Below are 6,000 nucleotides of genomic sequence, written 5' to 3'. Positions count from 1 at the left end.
GACTCAGTTTCCTCATCTGTAAAATGGGGAATAAGACAGCGAGCCCCATGTGGGACAATGACTGTGTCCAACTGATTAGCTTGTATTTACCTCAGTGCTTAGTATAGTGACTGGCACATAAAAAGCACTTAAGAAATACCATTAATAAAAGAAAGAATACCAGAATAAGAGAAGATTCATCTCAATTAACCAAGGCAGTCTCTCTTCATGGTGTTCCCCAAATACATGCTTTCCCCTCCAGCAGATGGCCACCACGCCAATTCATGTTCACATCAATCAGTCAGTCAATCAATAGTATTTACTTGCTGGGTGCAGCAGGACACTGAGGCTTCTGGACTACCGAGTCTCCTCACTGCCTAGCCTCTCTGCTTCCAAACTTCCAAGATCTCTTTTCTATAAAGTCTTCGGGACAAATGTTTCCACTTCTTCAAGTCTTGAGTGGTTACCAAATAGCAGTGCTGAACTCTCGTCTTCAAAGCGGCCTACTGAATCTTTCCCTCGTAACTGTTTCTCCTTTCACCTACTCTATCCCAGTACACACTTCTGGTTCATCCCAAATTTACTCTCTCTTTTTTTAAATGATATTTGTTAAGCACTTACTATGTGTCAGGCACCTTACTAAGTGCTGGGGTAGATATAAGATAATTAGATTGGACCCAGTCCTTGTCCCAGTGAAATGGGACATTTCTGTGGAACCACACAATTAGTGTGTTTTTCATTAGGCTGGTGCGACTCAGTTTTTGGTGGAAGAAAAATTCCAGGGATGAATAGTGGAAACTGACAAGTCTTCAAGGAAGGTGTTTAGAAAGGGAAAATGAACACCCCACAGCACTTGTATACGTATAGATACATATTTATAATTCTATTTATTTAATTAATTAGTTGTATATATCTATAATTCCATTTATTTATATTGATGTTATTGACGTCTATTTACTTGTTTTGATGTCTGTTTCTCCTCATCTGGACTGTGAGCCCATTGCTGGGTAGAGATTGTCTCTATTTGTTGCTAAATTGTACTTTCCAAATGCTTAGTACTGTGCTCTGCACACAGTAAGTGCTCAATAAATAGGATTGAATGAATGAATTAGCTACACAGCGGCCTAGTGGAAAGAATATTGGTCTGATATTCAGAGGATTTGGATTCTACTCCCTGCTTTGCAATTTACTGCTGTGTGACCTCTGACAAGTCTCTTAGTTTCTCTTTACCCCAGTTTCCTCATCCATAGAATTAAGATAAAATACTAGGTCTCCCTCCTATTTAGACTGTGAGCCCCATGTGGGTTAGGAACTGTCTGATATGATTATCTTGTATCTACCTCAGTGCATAGAACAGTGCTTGGCCCATAATAACCTGTTAACTAATACTATTAAAAAAAGGGGGGACAGTAGATGAGTGTTAGAAGTCTGTACACTGCATTACCTTGCGCTTAGGGTAATAAATAGAATTAACCGAAGACAGATTGCTTGGCAAAATAAACATATTTCAGTATCCCCAAAATGTGGGATATTCCTAATACACTGTTTTGAATCTCTGAACATATTTCAATTCCGTCTTAGAAGCGAATAGAGGGATAAAGGAAAGCAATCCTTCCTGAAATAAGAAGTTAGAAAAATGATGGTGATCTAAAATGAAAGGAAAGGAACGGAATATGGGACAAGGGTGAGAAAAACCCATGGCCCATTTCTGAAAATGAAACAAAGGCCAGTGTAACCAGAACAGCTGAAAAAGTTCTCATTTACTTAGTTTCACTTTTGACCCAGTTTCTATCTGCCATCAATTCACAAACCACAGCCAAAGACTCTGTGACACTCAGTGACATTCAATCCAGTTGGCAAAGAAAATGTGACAATCAGGCTTATTTTTAAATACGAGTCGCATTTGATTCATGCTAAGAAAAAAAAATAAGAGAAAGGCTTCTTAAGAGAATCCTCCGGTGAAGAACTGTTAGATATCTTAGAGAGTTCTTTGGTATTGGAGATCTGAAAAGAAGAGGAAAGAAAGAAATATGAAAGGACGGGAAAGAAAGAAGAAGTCCAGGCATTGATTTGTTGGAAGAGGAATCTTCCCCAACCAATTGCCCTCCCATCTGGTTCCTTGGATTAAAGACAGGGCTCAAGGTCTGATCCAGGGCTAACTCAAAGAAGAATTAGGAATCTTTAAGCAGCATTGCCTGCAAGGCTTTTTGATCAGATCTAATCATGACAAAGATTCTTTAGCCCCTGCGAATAGTTGGTGTAAATGTAATTTGGAAGAACCGTAAGAAAAATTACGGATAATGGCAGAAGATGGGACGTTCTGGAGAAAATATATCCGTAAAGTTGCTATGAATCGGAAATGACTCGAAGGCACTTAATAATAATAAAATATACCTATGTCTTCCGCAGAACATTGGCTTTAAGGCATTCAATCTGCTGTGTCCTTTTATCTATCCACTCTCTCCTTCCACTAGACCCCAGCTCCCATTCTTCATTCCTATCAAGCTAAGTTTGTCACTGGGTTTTGCTCTTGTCTTTCCCACCTCCAATCTCTTGCTCACACCCTCTCTTCCAGTTCGTATCTGACAGACTGCTGTTCTCCCTATTTTCAAATTCCCTTTGGAATCCCATCTCTTCCAGGTAGTCATCCTTGAATAATTTCTCCTGTTCATAATCTACATCCCTCCGAAGTGTCACTTCAGTTTGTCTGCTCTATCCCTCAGAAGTGTCACTTCAGTTCTTCTGCTCTACTTAAGCACTTGGGTATTCAGACAGCCTTTGCATACAGGGGCTTATTTTGACCCTTCCTCATCTCCCCCAGCTAAAAGTTACTTTAGTGTCTGTCTCCACCACTAAATTTTAAACTACTTGAGGGCAGGGACCATGCCTGCTAATTTTATTGCATTCTCCAAAACTCGTAGATCAATGCTCTGCACACAGTAGACACTCAATACATACTCTTCATTGATTAAATTTTTGAAAAGCATATGCTTTGGAACCGTGACTCTGTGTGTGTGTGCGTGTGTGTGTGTGTTTGTGTGCATACATCTACCTCTATAGCTCATTATGGGGAGGAAACATGTCCGTTAATTCTGTTGTACTCTTGCAAATGCTGAAAACAGTGCTCTGTGCAGAGTAAGCGCGCAGATACTCGATTGATAGATATGTATGCAGAGCTGACCTGAATTTCTGAAGACAGTGCTACTGCCAGTGAGATAGTCAGTCAATCATTTTTATTGAGCACTTACCACATGCACAGTGCTGTACTAAGCACTTGGGAGACTACAATATTACAATATAGTAGACATATACCCTGCCCACAGTAAGCTTACAATCTTCTCCACACTTCCAAATGGGACACAAAAAATAACATTTTCTGTTTATTGATCAGTTTATCAGTTAATCAGTGAATCCATTTATTAATAATAATGAAAAAAATAATCATAATGGTACTTGTTAAGCGCTCACTATGTGCAAAGCATTGTTCTAAGCTCTGCGGTAGATAAAAGTTAATAAGGTTGGACACGATCCCTGTCCCACATGGGGATCACACTCTTAAGAGAAGCTGTGTAGCTTAGTGGAAACAGCACGGGCATGAGAGTCTGAGGTTGTGAGTTTTAATACAGGCTCTGCTACTTGTCAGCTGTGTGACCTTAGGCAAGTCACTTAATTTCTCTGTGCCTCTGTAAAATGGGGTTTAAGACTGTGAGCCCCATGTGGGACAACCTGATTACCTTGTATCTACCCCACTGCTTAGACCAGTGCTTGGCACATAGTAGACACTTAAATACCAAGATCATGCCCAGAGAAATTAAGTGATTTGCCCAAGGTCACACAGCAGACATGTGGCAGAGCTGGGATGAGAACCCAGTTCCTTCTGACTCCCAGGCCCATGCCTTCTCCAGTAAACCATGCTGCCTCTCAGTTATTTGCTTAAGGATGTGCATGAACTCTTGATAATGTCATCCTGCTTCAACAATGCACGGTACAGAGTTCGGCTCTTTTAATCTCTATCACTATCCCTTAGTCCACAGGCTGCTGGAACAAAGCCTACCTAACACTGCTCCCCAAATAAAGGCTATGCTTCAGCTTGTTCAAATGTATTTCATTCATTCACATCAGTTACTCGAGTGCCTGGACTCTGCTAAATGTCTAGTGTTTTGGGGTCTTTTTTTAACTGTTCACTATGTGCTACAGTACCGTGCTAAGCACTGGGGTAGATACGAGACAATCAGATTGTACCCAATCCATGGCCTAGTCCCCAAGTGGGCAACCCAAGCAAAGAAGCAGGAGAGCAGATCCCCCCATTTAAAGTTGAGAAACAGGCCCAGAGAGCTTCAGTCACTTGATCAAGTTCCTACAGCAGGCCTGTAATTTCTAGAATAATCTCAGTATTCTGAACAGTGCTTGGACCATAGTAGACACTTAATAATTACCTTTATCATATTATTATTATAACCTTTCTAAGAGCATCTCTCTCAATCAATTGATGGTATTTATTGAGTGCTTACTGTGGGCAGAGCACTGCATTAAACACTTCTAAGAGTATAGTCGAGTTGATGGCCTGATTCTTGCCCTCAAGGAATTTACAAATCTCCAAGATCATTAAATACCCTTAAAAAAAACTGAATCCTCCACTTCTGAGATGTTAAATCCAAGCATACAAAGGAAATAGATACCTCAACAAGATGGACTTTAATAGAGTTCATTTTAAGAGAAAATGAATGAACCTATTCAGATATTTTAGAACAGTGTCAATCTTTGGTTAATATTATACTCTCTTTTAAAGTGATGATTGTAGAAGATATTACATATCAAGATCATTTCCAAATATCTTTAAGGAATAAAGTTCTAAATATGGCATGTGGATATGACTGATAGGCATATCAACGGCACCCACGGTCATGATACCTGGGCAATAGAAAAAAGCCACTAGCCTCTATCACAATAATAATAACTGTGGTATTTGTTAAGCACTTGTTATGTGCCCAGCATTGTACTAAGCACTGGGATAAATACAAATGGATTGTGTTGGACTGAGATCCTGTCCCTTATGTCCCATTTTACAGATGAGGTAACTGAAGCTGACAAAAGTGAAATCATTAGCCCAAGGTAACACAGCAGTTAAGTGATGGAGCTGGTATTAATACCCATGACCTCTGACTCCCAGGTCCGTGCTCTAACCACTCCGCCATGCTGCTTCTCAAGTGACGTGATAGGAGGCCAAGGCCACTGTCATTGCCAGTGTTCCACATGTGTGACTGTTGTCCGCAAAGCAAAGGATGAGGTGGCCTGTATCTGAAAGGGATGGAAGGAGGATGGAGGAAGTGGGGACAGGGGAAAGCTGCCCGCTCTGAAACATGAAGGAAGCCATTCAAGCAAATCAAACTGTGGGAAGTTCAAAGCAGTGTCCTCAGAATACGAAGAGGCCATATACTCTGCTAATGGAAAGGCCATGTTCTGTGCTCCCATCTGTAGATGGTAAGCTCCTTATGGGCAGGAAACTTGTCTGCTAATTCTGTTCTATTGTCCTCTCCCAAGTGCTTAATACAGTGTTCTGCACATAGTAATCGCTCAATAAATACCACTGATGGATTGATTGATAATGACGTCAGATGCAGCGGTGGCTGTCATCAGCGTGTCTATGACTTATCCTTCCCTGGTCCTCAGTGAGGCTCCCCTCATCCAATGCCTTCAGGGCCGGAACTCCTGCACACTCAGAGGTCTCAATCCAGGCACGTCCTGTCTAGTGGAATCCCCGTGGGGAAGGCGATGTTGGCCCCTCAGCACCCTTGAGGCCGTGATTCCTCTTTAGAATTTTATGGGATCCCTCGGAAGTTATCAGCTTTCTCATCCCACCATCACCTTTGAATTTGCTTCTCCTTTGCTTGAGTGCTCATGTGTTTGTAATGTGCTTCCTCCACAACTGATCTGGGTCAGAAAGCAGATATTGGAATGGCCTCTGCTTCTTTGCAAACGAGGTTTATTTTAAAATCATCCTCCTGGCCCAGTCAGGTCTGG

The sequence above is a fragment of the Ornithorhynchus anatinus genome, chromosome X1, assembly GCF_004115215.2.
Source record: "Ornithorhynchus anatinus isolate Pmale09 chromosome X1, mOrnAna1.pri.v4, whole genome shotgun sequence".
In the NCBI taxonomy this organism is placed as follows: Eukaryota; Metazoa; Chordata; class Mammalia; order Monotremata; family Ornithorhynchidae; genus Ornithorhynchus; species Ornithorhynchus anatinus.
Note: the sequence above shows the minus strand (reverse complement) of the source record.